This window comes from Oreochromis niloticus, linkage group LG18 (genome assembly GCF_001858045.2).
Source record: "Oreochromis niloticus isolate F11D_XX linkage group LG18, O_niloticus_UMD_NMBU, whole genome shotgun sequence".
Taxonomy (NCBI): Eukaryota; Metazoa; Chordata; class Actinopteri; order Cichliformes; family Cichlidae; genus Oreochromis; species Oreochromis niloticus.
Window position 1 is genome coordinate 13,604,380 of NC_031982.2, and position 16,725 is coordinate 13,621,104.

Genomic DNA, 16,725 nt, shown 5'->3' on the forward strand with positions numbered 1-16,725 from the left:
TGTGTCAAAAAGGTCTGGACTAACAGGCCAGTTCACCACCTGGACTCTTTTACTATGAAGTCATGTTGTTATAATCAATGTTGGGCAAGTTACTTTGAAAAAGTAATTAGTTACAGTTACTAGTTACTTCAAAAAAAGCTATGTTAGTAACTATGTTAGTAACTGAGTTACAATATTATCAAAGTAATTAATTACTAGGAAAAGTAACTATTGCGTTACTTTTAAAAAATGTTTAAATATGTAAAACAACTTGAATCGCGTCTTAATCAAAGTTACTAAAATAATAAAATATAAATTACTAAAAGATACTTGAACATACTAAAACATATATGCAGCTGTCTGTCATAAAACTAAATATATAATTAAAGTAAATGCACACTTAACAGAAGGAACTAACAGGAAACATTAATATATATGTATACACACTATTCAAATGTTACTGTGATAATATGACAAAACCCCAATCAGATAATATTTTATAATTGTAGAAAGAATTATTTTTTCATTTGTAATAAATAATACAATAAAACACAACAGATGTGTCAGAGCCTTTGATATTTATTGCACATAAACTGGCTGAAACTGGATATCAAATAAGTATTAAATTAAATAATGCTTTTTAAGCAATGTAGTGCAAAATAAATGAGCCAAACAGTAACAGCTTTAGAGAACTCTGGCTAAACAAGTGTTTTCCTTCATGTACAAGTAAATAGTTGAAGGGATTTCAATGTATAACTGAAAAAGTACACTGTATAATAAAACTAAAACATTTTTATAAGGTATAAAAATATAAACAGGTAATACAAGGTGTCAACTCCATGGCCAATTACAATCTATTTGAAGTCACACGTGCTGTTCTTGCAGTAGAGGTATATTAGAGAGTCCTGTTTTAATGTCCTCTGCTTTTTAAAAACGTGACGAATTCTTATTTGCCACATCCACAAACCCCTTACATCCATTCATCCTAGCCATTAAACCAGTGGTTGTATATCAAAACAAGGAGCTTCTCAAATTTCTCATCAGAGAGCCTGTTCCTCTTTGGAGAGAAGACAAGCTTTCCAAGGCTAAACAATCTTTCTACTGGGGCACTGGATGGCGTGGCTGCATTGTATCTTAGTGAAATATTCTTTATCAGTGTATATCTATTCAGAGAGTCCATTCCATGTGATCCTGATTTGAAATAATCTATAACTTGACTTTCTAAAGTAGCAGAGGTGTCTCCCTCATCTTCAAAGGAAAAAAAGTCATCCTCTGTGGCTGAGTCTGTGCTAAGTTGGCATGCTGGTGTGTTGGTACCTGCTCACTGGTCTTTGTCAAGGACAATGTTCCATCACTCTGCCAGCAGACTTGCCTTGGCCTTGTCCTTCCTTTCCTGTGTGTCTGCAGCCAACATAGTCTGAACTTGGGCAGAGTCACAGCAGCCACAAGAGCATCTTCACTTTCCAACAAATCTGCAAATCTTGTTTTGATTGCTTGAAAGTAAAGTATGTAGAGAATATATTATACAACCTATCTATACACACACACACACACACCACATTATATATCATCTGCATCTTTAAAAATATATTGCATTTGACATATATTTTTCATAATTGTTCTTTTTAAAGTAGATGGTTTCTGTTCTTTCTTTACACCAAAAGGTCTGATCTCTAGTCATACAACTCTAAAGCGTAGAACATGATGTATGAACTACATCTTGTGCTACGCCATTATTCCCATCACTGGTTATAATAGATGAGACTCCCTTTTTTTTTTTAACTTCAGTTCCACCTGTGCACACTGAAACTAAAGTGTCTTTATATGACATTAAAACAGTGACACAGAAGAAGCTTCTCAGATGAGAGATGAAAATGTCTTCAAGCAACTTAAAGAAGTCCAGACGCTTTTCTTTCCAAGCTCCTTAGACTACGATGACCTGGATGACTGAGAACCCTCACAGACAGTGACACAGAGTTTATTTCTGCCACCAGGTCCCTGTTTACTTACTACAGTTTCTTTATTTGTTCTTTCTTTTGTTCTCAGTGTACCTGCAGGAGCCCAGCATCTCTGTGACATCTCCAAATGGAGGACTGGTCGAGGTTTATGAAGGTCGAGAGATCATCAAGGGTTACAGCTTCGTCTTCACCTGCACAAATAATGAAAACTATCCTGGAGGAGTTTTCAATCTCATCTTCTATGGCTCCAATATGAAACACACCAAACACACAAAGCCATCTGTCAACAACTCAGCCTCCTTTAGTTTCCCTGTAGCTGACTTTGGACATGAGGGCGAGTACAGCTGTGTGTATGAGATAACTCTGTCAGCAGGAACATTCACTTCTCGTGAATATCGGAGGATTCATGTTTCTGTGATATGTAAGTAGACGACAGAACTCAACCTTTGTACTTAACATAACTGTGACTACACAACTGTTTGACTATCCAAAGATTTACAAATCTAAATGTAGGTAATTCATTATGGGCTCAAATTGTGGTCATAAATATTTTGTACTTGTAAATCAAATGCGTATTTGTGTACTCAGTTTTGTAACCTTGTAAACCAAAATATCTGAAAGTTTTATGTTTGTGCATCTACAGATGAGAATTTTTGTGTGTGTAAAAAAGATTTGTGTTTGTAAAGAATATTTACACGAGTTACAAATTTTTTTGTTAAGGTTGGTTACAGATACAAAGCAAAAAACTACGTGTAAAACTCTGCGCTCAGGTTCCCTCTGGCTGCGTGTGGATTTCAACTTACAAGTACAAATTTTGACCTGATTTTTCTTCCTTTGAGCTGATTGGTCAATGTCATGTCAATCACAAATTTAACAATCCAATGAGAGAACAGATGGGTTTGGCTGTTGTGCTTTATGGAGCATTTGATTTAAAAGTACAAAATATTTATGACCACAATTTGAGCCCATAGTTCATCAGTGGCTGCTGTTCAGTCTGATAATGATGCAATGTGGCCACCATACTGGTCAGACATAGCCAGGCTTCCTAAACCATGTGTGTCTGGAGTGTCTAAGTGTGATGTAGTAAGGTTGTGGGTGGAGAGACCTTTATACGCCATTCACTGGCAGCCCATTGTTTCATAATCTGTTTTCAGACATTTAAAACAGTTGAAACAATTGATATCCTGATGATGACTGATCTCTTTCCACAGATTCAAGGACTCCAATCCTGAGATATGCTTTCCTGCCACTGATTCTGCTTTTGGAGAACATTGCCCTTCATTACTACTATAAGGTACATCAGAGTGAATAAAAGCATGTATGAAACAGAGTACTAGCTGAGAAGTGTAGGAACAGTAACATGGATTGTGTCCCGTCTCTCCAGGTCATCAAAAAGCAGAAATCAGACAAAAAGCAGAACGATGAGACGGATGTTTCCAGATCTGAAGAAGTGGAGGCCGAGGAGGAAGAAGTCCAAGAAATAGAATAGAAACATAGAAAAAAACACACAAGTCTAAATTTTTCCGGGAATTTGTATTAAAGTTGTTTAAATATTGTTTAATTATGTTTATGTTTTAAATGTCTGACAAAGTATAAACTCTTAATAGCATGACTGTGACTTAAGTTTGAAAATAATCCTTCATCCTCTCCAGTCCTCACTTTCTTACATCTTCCTCCATCTCTGCTAGTGAAGTTTTCACACATTAAGTTTTTTACTTCTCACTAAACTGTATCTTTGGCTAACAGACAGAATGTGAGTCAATCTGCACATAAACATGTTTTTATGTTTGGTGATATTTTTGAACTCTTTGAATTCATCTGCCATTTAGTTCCTGCATTTATAGCATCCTACTATGTGGCACTAGGTAGATGTTTCAATATTGTGACTGCAACTTAACTGACAGCTGCAGCATGGATGTATGACAGTGATGAGAAGGAGAAATACAGGCAGAAATACCCTCAGCCTCCTAGTAGATACACCTGTGGTATTGTTATGACCCAGAGCTAAACATATAACACACACATCACTGCTTTACCTGGATCAATATCAAAGCGTTACATGTCCAAGCCTGCATGGCAGGGTGACCACAATACTACATCAGGCTTTTATGGCTGGGTGACCAAGGGGTGACTTAACTGTGTCTGTGACATCACCAGCAACAGCTTTTACCTGGCTTATCTAAACGTGGTGTGCAGTGTGACCATACAAAACTGGACAAGATGTTGCAGGAGTCAGAAACTACAGCAGATGAACAGTTTCTGAAAGCCATGTTGGTAAGAAACAGGAAAACATCCAATAAAGACCTGACACAGGACCTGAGAGACACATTTGGCAGATTGTCGTGGTCTTGGGTCATGGACTCAGAGGTTTGAGTTTTAGGACTTAGAATTCTTGTTTGTTTACTTTTTATGTTTTGTTTTTGTTTCTCCTCCAGCATTTTAAAAAGTACAGATTACCTCTTCTTCTGGAACTTCTTGGTATTTTCCTTTTGAATTTATGGACTTTGATTTGTAGACCTTCAGCCACTTGGAATAAAGCTAGTTTTCAGTTTAATCTGTTGCTTGTTTCTGCTCATGTATTTGGGTTATTTTCCATGCAAAGTATGAGAGTGGGAAGCTGTCAAGAAGCACTTCTTAAGGAAGGGAAACATTGAGGAAAGGCTGCCAAATTACACAAGAACTGGACTGAGAATCAGAGACAACTGATGTTATAAGATTAGGGCATATTGCAACAATGTATTGGAAGAGAACAGAACAAAAGGAAGTAAAAGGAGTTGTTTGTGCTTCGAATCATTCACCAAGAAGCCTGGAGAAGTATTTCTGAAGACTGCTAAAGAAATTAGAAGACAGTTGCCTAAGAGAGTTCAGGCTGTTTTAATCAACAAAGTTCATCATACCAAATATTGACTTTCATTCATGTTAGGATTGTACAAACTGTTTTTGCCTCATATATTGTCTTTGTATAAAGAAAAGAAGTGACTCCTTTAACACCCTCTACTTTCTTGGGATCTGATCACTTCAGGCTGGAGGAGGTCAGTGGGAACTCTTAAACCCCCTGACAGATTATATCAGCCCTGTCTTTGACTCCGTCCTTGTGGCTCACAAATCCTGGTGGGACATATGTGGTGTTTTCATTCCACAACCATCTGCAAAGGAAAGAAATCAAGGAAAATATACTGATTTCTGAGAGCATGTCATACACCACTGATCCAAGATGTAGCTGTATTGTGGTGATTAATTCTGACACAGTATAGGATCAGTGAAATTTATCACATCATGTTCCCACTGAACAACATCTTTTGTTGGACTTCATGTATTTTCCTGCTGCACTCCTACTGCTGTAAAATGGCAAAGGTACGCCCCCTGCTGTATAAGATCAACACTGAGAACAGGATGCTAGAGAATTTTATTTCCTATTAGTACATTAAATCCTTTTTTTATTACCTGGATAAATAAAGTTTATTAACTTTATGACTGTTCATCACTGCTTTTTTTTTTACCTCACAAAGTTTAGTGTCCGTAGATGTGTTGTTGCCTTTTGAACCATTTGCAATCATGAAACCAGAGACCTGAACCACAGCAAGTTAGAGTTCTACCAGCCATAAGCTTCAGGTCAAAGTGTTGAACCAGCATAAATATTATGCTGCCCTTGGTGACCCTTACATTTTATGATTCAAACACTCGTTAAAATGTAACAGATACAATGGTTACAGTGTATTTGCTGATTCAACACAACAAAATCTGTGATGAGATAAAAAAAAAAAAAAAGTAGGTCAGCATGAGTGAGGTTTGGTTGGTGAATGAATGCTGAACATCCACATTAAATATAAACAGTTGACAAAAGTTTCACAATTTTAAAAATGATTTCAACAAACATTATGTATTCAACTATGTTACTGTAATTACTTTCTAGATAAAGGTTAGTATTAGTTATATGTTGACAAAGCACATATGCACTCTTCCTCCACCAGATGTCAATGTTAAACATAAAAAGTTCACTACAATTTTTCATGGTTGCAGAAATTAATCTATGGTGGCTAAAATAAAATTAATATCAAATTAAATGATAAATAGATGTTAGTTGCTTACTAAGTTGGTAGTTTGTCCCAGCAGAGCTGTGCTTTCATAAATATGTACTTAGGTTGAGTTGCAACATCTGATCAGACATTTAATAAGACTGCTTTCAGAGAATTCTTTTTCAGCTGTCACCAACAAGTATCACTGAGGCTGGAACAAACTGTCAGTGGTTAAAACCTCTGAGGGAGGTATGAAATGTGAACTTCCTCTTCATGTGCTTTACCCTCATAGTATCTCTTTATCTCTGTTGATGCAAATTCTGCTGTGAGCCTTTGGATTTCTTTTCACCAGTCTTGACAAAAAAAGAAAGAAAAAAAAAGAAGAAAAATATATGCAAATGCATTCATTACCTTACTGCCATGATATACTGAGCTGTCCTCACCACTGACACTGTGGAGAGTTTACAAGGACTCGACTCACAGAAGTCAAACCATACCTGATTTAAAGTCGGCCAATCTCCCTTTTGTATTTTTCAAGTTTGTCTAAACCAATGTTGTCAAATGCAGGATGTGACCACTGGTCAAACTTAAAGGATTCATTAATGAAGTAAAATAATGTGAAAGAAGGAATCCAGGTAGAATTTGTATCCAATAGTGATTGAGGATGTTAGGCAGGCAACTAGCCCCTGGATAGTACTGAGACACTGACTGATACACTGAGGATGAACGACATCAACATGAACTTTGAATCACTGAGGAAACTAAGAGCCTGAGTGTCACTAACACATAAGCAGACAGAACAATCTGAGGCAGAGATTTTAAACAGGAGGTAAGTGGAGTTTGATTGCAGGTGTTTCAGAAAGCAGAGTGCAGGAAACATGTGAAGGCCACAGTTTGAGCACGAGACAAACAACATAGAAAGAGAGAGAGGGAAATATAGAAAAGACGAGTCAGTGGTGGAGGACAGGAGGGACCATGACATTAATGTTTCAGGGCTTCCAGTGCTGCTATTTTAAAATCACTCAAGACACAAACACTTTTCTGACTCTAGCTCAGAGACTTCAGTTTGTTTCACAGTTTGAATTTGGTGCATCAGGTGAGAAGTGTGACTAGGAGATTGGTTCAATTATTGTTCTTTTTGTTGGACATATGCATCATATACATGATTTTGCAATGTTGCATTCAAAAGAGTGCCAACACAGTTTGAGGCATTCCAGGAAAAGCATTTTGTGCAAACAACACTGGTTTGTGCCAACATGTCAGTATGAGTTTTTGATGACAAAAACACAGTTCGACACAATTTTGGGTCAGTCCAGATATTTAATGATTTCATCTCATAGTGTTGTTGAACAAATGTTTTATTTGTGAATATGCTGTTTGGTAAAACTAGTTTCCTGTTTGGGATTGGCAGAGAAAAAAGAGAAACAGATGCTCCTAAAGGACTTGTAAGCTGCACATTTGCATGGTTCAGATTAAAGTGTTTTCAGTGTGGGAAAATACTTGATGTACTGAGCTACATCACACACTGAGGTTTCTGTGGTTATTTTACAGCAAAGTGCCAAAAATATCAACATCACATCAGTTTGAGACTGCAGGTGGAACAAATACCTGCAGCCTTCAGACGTCTGCAGAGAACTGCAACTATCAAGAAGTAACCTTCACTTTAGCTTTCTAACTGTTGTGGATTACAGAACTGGTAAGAATACAAATTCATTGTTATTTCATCTGCCTCACAGTAAAATGAAACTGCAAATATTAGCTTCATTTGTCATGGTCATGCAAATTACAAAACTTCAAAAAAAACAACATACTGTGCAGATAAGTCGTCCATGTACAAGTTGAGGAAACAGTTTATTTGAACAATTTCTGAGAACAGTTTATGAACACACATCAATATGCCGTTTCAGCAGTTCCTGCAGCTGTTTTCATGGATTTTTGCACTAACAAAACAAACCGTCTGTCAGTAACTTTCAGAGATGAACACAGTTTGAAACACAATCCTTCATTTCATCTAGATTCAGGTGTTCAACTCACTCTAATGCTGCACATACATATTTCTCTCATTTCATTTAGGTGCCAAATGAAACTTCTGTATTAATTTGCTTTGTGTTTGTTTAGATAAAGGTTCACAAGACACTGCACAGGCTGCTGTTCTACTTATACAAATCTAAAATGATTATATTTTTAAATAATTTTTAAATAAACCAATCCACGAAGTTTATACAGAGTCTTTACTTTAAAATACTAGGAAATAGGAGGAGGCATTTCAAGGGGACGAACACAGTGTGAAGTGTTTGGGTCGACCACAGACTGAACTTTTCTGTCACTGATGACTGATTTTACAGAGAACACATTTTGAGTCTCAGCCATGTGGACACAGCAGAGAAACTTCTTCTATTTGGCCATCGGTGAGATGAACTTTATATCACTTAATTATTTTCATTCTTTGCTCTGTTATTTATTGTATCCAAATTAGAAACAAGAACAGTTCATTATTTCAGCATAATAAGTTATATTTTCTTTTCTACAGTCTCATATCTGTTTGCATCTTCAGTGTCTGCAGGTCAGTCAATTTTTCTGTGAATGATAATATATATTTAAAATAAACTGTGCATGAGTGAAAGCACCAGACTGACAACTGTTCTACCAACCAACATATAAATAGTTTTGCTATATTAAATTACATTAAATCAAGTTTTTTTCTCCTCTGTTTTGTTCTTTTGATACATGCAGTGCCTCATGTTTATCTAATTTTTTGATTAGATTAATTCTATTTTATTTATATTTCTTTATATTTATATTTTTTAATAATTAAATTAATTGTTAAAAAATATAAAACCCACAGGTCTAGTGAATATTTTAAAACGTGTTTTGAAAGCTACATATTAACCTAATTCTAGTGCAATACAATTTTACACCTAGATTTTGTTGAATGCATAGCACACAGCACAGTACTTGATGCATAACTAAGCTAAAAAGGACAACAAAACAAAAGAAAAATAATAGATTAAAAAAAAGAAATTTAAATTATTATTAAATTAATTTGTTGTTTGTAAAATCTCATAAAACTCAGAACTCATAGAAAATATCATCTTTTCTCCGTTATCATGGGGATTCTAGTTTTTGGAGGTTAAAACATTATTTAAAAAATATTGAATACATATGGCAGAAACTTTATTAATAAGTAAATTCAACCAGAAAAAGAAACAAACCAAGAAGATCATAAAAAAAAGAAATAGAAAAAAATAATAAAAAGAATATAAAACAGCTGCAGTCTGCAGTGTTCATATTTTATGAAGAAAAATGTCTTTGAGCTTTTAAAAGAAAACTAAATTACTGGCAACATAATCTAAATGTTACAAAAACAATTTAAAAAACGTAATTATTTCAAAATGATTTATTAAAATATGATTTTTAACTTAACATAAAAACAGATTGAATAACTGTAGACTGCATTGCCTGAAATGTTCACGTGTTATATAAAATATTAATAACCTATTAACATAATAATAAAATTGCAACACAGTACTAGTTTTCAGTTCATTATGTTTGTTTTTTAAAATATTTTAAATGTTTTATGATTTTAAACTTGAAAGTATGATTCAATATGGAAGATCGGTTACTTATCAGAGTGAGAAGGAGTCAGAAAGAGAGTAACCCTACCATGGTGAGTGTCTTACTTGATAATGGGGGCGAATGGTCGTGAGAGGCGGGGGTCTGAGTGAGTGTCCGGGGCACCTGATTCATACCTGGGGGCAGGCGTCCAGCACCGGTCAGCGTAACAATGGTCTGAAACAAATTTTAAAGTAAAACTAGTATTTCTAACTGAACTATGAAAACATGAATAAATAAAATGAATGGAAAAGATTTACAGAAGAAATTGAAAACTCAATAAAAACAATTTTTTAAAAATTTGAATTCAGAATTTTAAAAAATGATTGTTTTTTTAAAGTTATTTAATTTCCTTTCTCAATTATTTATTAGATTTGCTTTGTCATCCTGATACTCCACACATATGTTTCTAAGTTTTAGCTCATATAATGACCAATTTACACCATTATTGCTTCTTTGACTTAAAATAAATAAATTAGATAATTAAAAAATATTAAAAAAAAACACTGTTTAATCTGCTCTTTCTTTTGTCAGATGCTCAGATAAGATTAGTTAATCCTGGGTCAGCTCGTTGCTCCGGAAGAGTTGAAATCTATCACAACAACAGATGGGGAACAGTCTGTGATGATGGCTGGGACATAAATGATGCTGAGGTGGTCTGCAGACAGTTAGACTGTGGATGGGCACTGGAGGCCCCCCGATCAGCTCACTTTGATGAAGGAACAGGACAAATCTGGCTTGATGGTGTGTTCTGTTCAGGAAGGGAGAGATCTCCAACTGAGTGTCGACACAGAGGATTTGGTTCACACGACTGTAGACATCATGAAGATGCTGGTGTCATCTGTTTAGGTGAGATGCTTTTCATCTCATACACAGTATTCAGTAACAAAATAGTCCATGCAGCTATAATCAGGACAGAAATCTGTATGTTAATTATTATAATGTATACAGTGTTGCTTTTTAGCTTTACTTCCTGTTCTTTTCCCTCCTTTGTGTTAATCTTTGTTTATTTTCCTCTATAGAAGCATGCATCTCATTCCCAATCACTGTCTGTGTGTTTATACTTTATTCTCCCCCAAAGGGAAGGAGTTTGTAATTGTTTCTCTGTCTATTTGTTAGCAGTCAGCGTCCACAGTTTACAAGATATCTTATTAAAATTTTGTGTGATGGTAGATACCAATGACAGCTCGAGCTGATTTCATTTTTATAAAAATCAGTTCGAGGTCACACCTAATGTGAAAATCAGTAAAAAGTTAATATTACCTACAATTTTTTTTATGTCTTCAAACTTCACACCAATACACTAGGCCTTTGGGATCATGAGTATCTAGGTTAGCTAAGCACTTGATCTTGACCTTCAGTGTTCGAGTACAAGGTCAAAGTTGACCTAGAAAGGAAATGTCCAACAACCACATCAAGTAATATATCATATGAAAAGGCCTGAAGAGAGCTGTTACGGCATCTTTGAGATGCCATAACTGACTGACATCATCATAAAGGGAGGCTGATATCAACAAGGCGTGATAAAAATGTTTCGGTACAGCACGTGTCCATCAGGGGAGATATGCTCAGATTTTTGCAACAGCCAATGAAGGCTCACTTTTGGGGTTTGTTCTGTCTCAATGTCTTACATTTGGATGCTCAGTTGACGTAGTTGACAGTGTTTATATGTTGTCATTTGTTTCTTGTTTGCCTTCAAATTACTGAGTCAGCACAGAGGATTTTGTAGAAACTACTGTGGACATTATTGTGATGCTGGTGTCATCTGTTTAGCTACATCTTTCATTATCAAAGCCATGTTGTTATAATTGATTAAACTCCAATTTTGCTTCATAATCACCTGCACAAATAATGAATGACAATCGCTACTCCTAGCTTCCTAGCTCAGAAAGAGGATAAAAAAGTTGGGAAACAAAAGGCGGCTCAACCCTTCGGCTTCAGCCTATGCAGACATAAGCACTGAACCTATTTACACAAATCTGGCAGCTCTCAAAGAGGGCACGCTCACACATACACAGAGAACACAAAAAGTCTGGAAGCCAGGGCTGGGTCTGAGTCCGCTGTCAATCTGATCACTCTCGCACTCCCTCGCTTCTCTCTCTCTCCTCTCTCGGCAGCTGTTGGAGCGGCTTTAAACCCAGTCACATGATCCATGAACCAATCAGCAGCCTATTGCTCTTCCTCAGAGAAAATAACCTGCAGAGGTTCTTAAATCAAAGTACATAAACACACAGGAACAGCTAACACAGACTTCTTATGGCCATGGGCAGTAACACCCACACCTGTTAAGACCCTGAAAGTTCTTGATATAAAATGTTAATTCCTTCACAGCACACTGAATACTTTTGTTGAATCTTTCAAAATCAAGCAGAAACTCACTTTAAGACCATTTACATCATATAACTGTGACTAAACTGCTAAAATAACAAAATATTGTTTGACTGTCTAAAGATTCCCAAACCTATCTGTAGGTAGTTCATTAGTGGCTGCTGTTCAGTCTGAAGCAATGTGGCCACCATATTGGTCAGATGGAGCCACGCCTCTTAAACCGTGTGCGTATGGAGTGTCTAAGTGTGATGTAGTAAGGTTGTGGGTGGGTGGGGTGACTTCTACACGCAATTCACTGGGAGCCCATTGTTTCATAATCTGTTCATGTTAACATGGATGATTTATTAGGTTTTTCACATAATTTGTTTTAGGTTTTTTAAAACCAGCAATGTTTGTTTCATGGTGACTGATCTCTTTCCACAGATTCAATAATTCCAATCCTGAGATATGTTTTCCTGCCACTGATTCTGCTTTTGGAGAACATTGCCCTTCATTACTACTATAAGGTACATCAGAGTAAATAAAAGCATGTATGAAACAGAGTAGTAGCTGAGAAGTGTAGGAACAGTAACATGGATTGTGTCCCGTCTCTCCAGGTCATCAAAAAGCAGAAATCAGACAAAAAGGAGAACGATGAGACGGATGTTTCCAGAGATGAAGAAGTGGAGGCCGAGGAGGAAGCAGTCCAAGAAATAGAAGAGAAACATAGAAACAAACACACAAGTCTAAATTTTTCTGGGAATTTGTATTAAAGTTGTTTAAATCTTGTTTAATTATGTTTATGTTTTTTAAATGTCTGACACATTACTGCAGCGACTCTATTTAACCTGCCTTTACTGTCCAGTATAAACTCTTAATAGCATGACTGTGACTTAAGTTTGAAAATAATCCTTCATCCTCTCCAGTCCTCACTTTCTTACATCTTCCTCCATCTCTGCCAGTGAAGTTTTCACACATTAAGTTTTTTACTTCTCACTAAACTGTATCTTTGGCTAACAGACAGAATGTGTGTCAATCTGCACATAAACATGTTTTTATGTTTGGTGATATTTTTGAAATTCTTTCAAATTATCTGCCACTTACAAAAAATTCCTGCAATTATAGCATCCTATTCTGTACAACAATATATTGGCAGAGAAAAAACCAAAAGGCAGTAAAAAGTGTTGTTTATGCTTTGAATCATCATCACACCTGGAGGATTTTTCCTGAAGACTACAGAAGAAATTAGAAGAACGCTGGCTAAGAGAGTTCAGGCTTTGTTGATCAATAAAGTTGAATGTTGCACGTTAGAATTGTACAAACTGCTTTTTCCTCATATACTGTGTTTGTATAAAGAAAACAATTGTCTTAAGACTTTTGCACAGTAGTGTAATAAGGAAAATGAAGCTGTCTCACATTCATGCAGCTGACAACAAAATACATAAAGTGTGGGAAAAGAGCTGACAGCAGACACAGGAAGTCAGTGAGAGAGATAAGGGTATGAACAGCTAATAAACCTGAGATGTTGTGATTGTGTAATGTTGGACAAAAACAGACTAAATGCTGGGCCTGAATTTGGTTACATTACTTTCATTGTCATCAAAGTAACCTGCAGGAAATTGTTGTATTGTTGTTGGCACAAATATATGTTTGTTTTATATTTTATTCTAAAATCAACGTTTCTCATTCTTACATTTTGGGGGGACAAATTTTATCTGAGACTGATGGTGGAAAAATATACACAGATATATGACAATTTTAAACCACCTCTCACCATCAGTAACACAAAATCCTCTTTGACCATCCTTTACTTTGTTGGGATCTAAACACTTCAGGCTGGAGGAGGTCAGTGGGAACCATTAAACCTCCTGACAGATGATATCAGCCCTGTCTTTGACTCCGTCCATGTGGCTCTCAAATCCTGGTGGGACATATGTGGTGTTTTTATTCCACAACCATCTGCAAAGGAAAGAAATCAAGGAAAATATACTGATTTCTGAGAGCATGTCAGACACCACTGATCCAACATGTGGCTGTATTGTGCTGAGTAATTCTGAAACAGTATAAAATCAGTGAAATTTCTCACGTCATGTTCCTACCGAGCAATTTCTTTTGTTGTACTTCCTGTATTTTCCTGCTGCACTCTGCTCTCTCACTGCTACTGCTTAAATGGCAAAGCTACGCCCCCTGCTGTTCAAGATCAACACTGACAACAGGACTGTAGAGAATTTTCATTTCCTATTAGTACATTAAATACTTTTTCTTTTATTACCTGGTTTATTAACGTTATGACTGCTCATCACTGCTTTTGCTACCTGTTGAGGTTCATGGTCTGCCTGCTTGGCTCGGGACGGCATTCACTCAGATTTAACTCTGGGTTCTTGGCTAGCTTAGCATTAGCATGCTTTCTGTGCTGAATCTTCCAAAGGGTGAAAGTTGTGTTATCAGTACAGTGCAGTAGTTTTTGTCCTGGGTCCAGTTTCCACTTTAACATCACGCCCATGTCATTTTGTGTAATAAAATATAAATAAAATGCTTAAATTTTGCTTATATTTTATAGACTGTGTGTTTTGTAGACTGTGCCATTATTTTTTACCTAATGACACACAAACTGAAATCAGCTGATTGTGATGGAACCAATAAGCAGAGTTGCAGATAACATTTCCAAGGAACTGAACTACTGGGAACCAGTTCTCTGCAAGAAGCAGTCCTCAGTTCCCATCCCTAATCTTGAAGAAAGTAAACATGAGAAGACTGTAAACAGCTGTCTGAGCTGTTTGAGAACCAGATGTAGGACCTCCAGTGACGTCATGCTAAATCCACGCTGACTGCTTGATCCACCAGCTCAGTCAGCACTTTTACATTTTCATTGTTCAATGACGTTATGTATAATTTAAACCCATTATACCAGGATTTGGGGAGTGTTGTCGACAAAAGGTGAATGGTATACTTGTTTATCAAATAACTTTTGAACCGTGGGTCACATATTGCTTCAGTAGGTGGAAAACGATCCACTCAGAAATAATGACATTATCACCAAAGTGATATGTAAACTATGACAGGAACATCTAATCATTGCTGTAAAAGAGACACAGGAACAGGGAGAAGATTTAAACACCTCAGAGAAATCCATCAGTTGATAAATGGTTTAAAACAGGAACCATCTGCGAGGAAACACCACTAAACACTGAACCACCATACCGTCCAGAACAATATTTAGTTGGTAGCCAGTTTATTTAAACCAAAATAGAAAAGATGTGTTGGTGCTTTTTAACCATTTGCAATCATGAAAGGAGGGACCTGGACAAATACACAGGGAGTTGGAGTTCTTCCAGCCACAAGCTTCAGGTCAAAGTGTTGAACCAGCACACGTATTATTCCTGTGACGTCTGCGATGTCAGACAGCATGGCTTGAGGAGACTGGGGACACAAATGCAGACAATGGAGTCAGAGTGAGGTGAACAAAAAATGAGCGTTTATTTTGGCTAAAAAAAAAGCAAAGGAAAACTGAGTGAAACTAACAAAAGGGGTAACTAAATATAACATACAACCTGAAAAACAGAGACCTGGAACAAGAAACCTGTAAACAAGGGGGAAGACGGACAGAGTAAATGCAGAGGATGACAAGCAAACGGTCCGACGAGGAACAGAGGGAAACACACACTATATAAACACACGGAGGGGAACGACGGAATGGCACACAGGCAGGGAACACAGCTGAGGGTAATCTGACATAATGAGACAAGGGGAAGCAAAACTCAATACACTGAACACAGGACAAGGGACTATCAAAATAAAAAAGGAATCATGAGACATTCATAATGACGGAGACACTTGTGGGACTCATTTAATGGGTGGACACAGATGGATGTATTGTAATAGATACTGCCCCCCTTCCATAATGTTACCTGTTTGGGGTGCTTATTGTTGTTACTGGGTGCATTCAGTTCTTTATTACTGTATTTCTGACACATACAGTGCTCACTGGCAATCCGGCTGGAATATTTTGGTCAGTGATGATTCCCATGGGTGATGCTCACGCAGGCACTGGATGGGACAGCTTTGGGGTCCTGTGTGTTTTAGTGCACGGACAGCCTGCAGCCTGCAGCTACGCTAAACCAAAGTGCTTGTGTTTTTGTATTTGCAGAGCAAATGAACAATTAAAGAGAAATAATTATAAACTCATGCACGCCTGGAAATGTCGTTTGTCCAAGTGTGCAACACACTGATATATGGAAACATGACTGACTCGGGAACAGTGGGAAACATAGAGACAATGGTGTCCAGACATGAGATGTGGGACACAGGACACTCACAGAGAAGACATGAGAACAGAGACTAAACACAGGGTAAGATAAATACTACGGGAGGGAGAACTACGATCACCAGAGACATAAGAAACAAAGATAACCAAAATCAGGAATAACAGTAATCAAAGAATATTAGGTCAGAATCAATAATACACAGATACTCGATCACAGACCCAGCACTGTGACAATTCCACCCATGGTGACCCTTACATTTTATGATTCAAACACTGGTTAAAATGTAACAGATAAAATGCTTACAAAAATTTGATGATTCAACGGAATTTGGTTTTAATAAGTAAGTAAGCATAAGTGAGTTTTGGTAAGTCAATGAATGCTAAACATTCTCATTAAATATGAACATTTGAAGAGACTTTCACAATTTTGATCATTATTTCAACAAACATCATGTATTCAACTATGTTATTTTGCATTAATTTCTGGATCACGTTATTCATTGTATGTTCACAAAGCACATATGCACTCTTCCTCCACCAGATATCAGTGTTATACATAACAAGTTCATTACAATTTTTCATGGTTGCA

At 36.7% G+C, this 16,725-nt stretch overlaps 1 protein-coding gene and 2 long non-coding RNA genes across 3 annotated transcripts in view; all 3 read left to right on the top strand.

The window, feature by feature from the left end:
- Positions 1-16,725, top strand: part of LOC100703125 (deleted in malignant brain tumors 1 protein-like) — an 85,671-nt gene that overhangs the window by 23,436 nt on the left and 45,510 nt on the right. The gene's annotated exons all lie outside the window — the stretch shown is intronic.
- On the top strand, positions 7,551-8,506 carry LOC109195655 (uncharacterized). The gene is made up of 3 exons (XR_002057211.2): positions 7,551-7,649; positions 8,299-8,361; positions 8,484-8,506. It is a non-coding gene; the product is annotated as an uncharacterized LOC109195655 (long non-coding RNA).
- LOC112842742 (uncharacterized) lies at positions 12,314-12,972 on the top strand. Its single transcript, XR_003214750.1, has 2 exons — positions 12,314-12,399; positions 12,490-12,972. It is a non-coding gene; the product is annotated as an uncharacterized LOC112842742 (long non-coding RNA).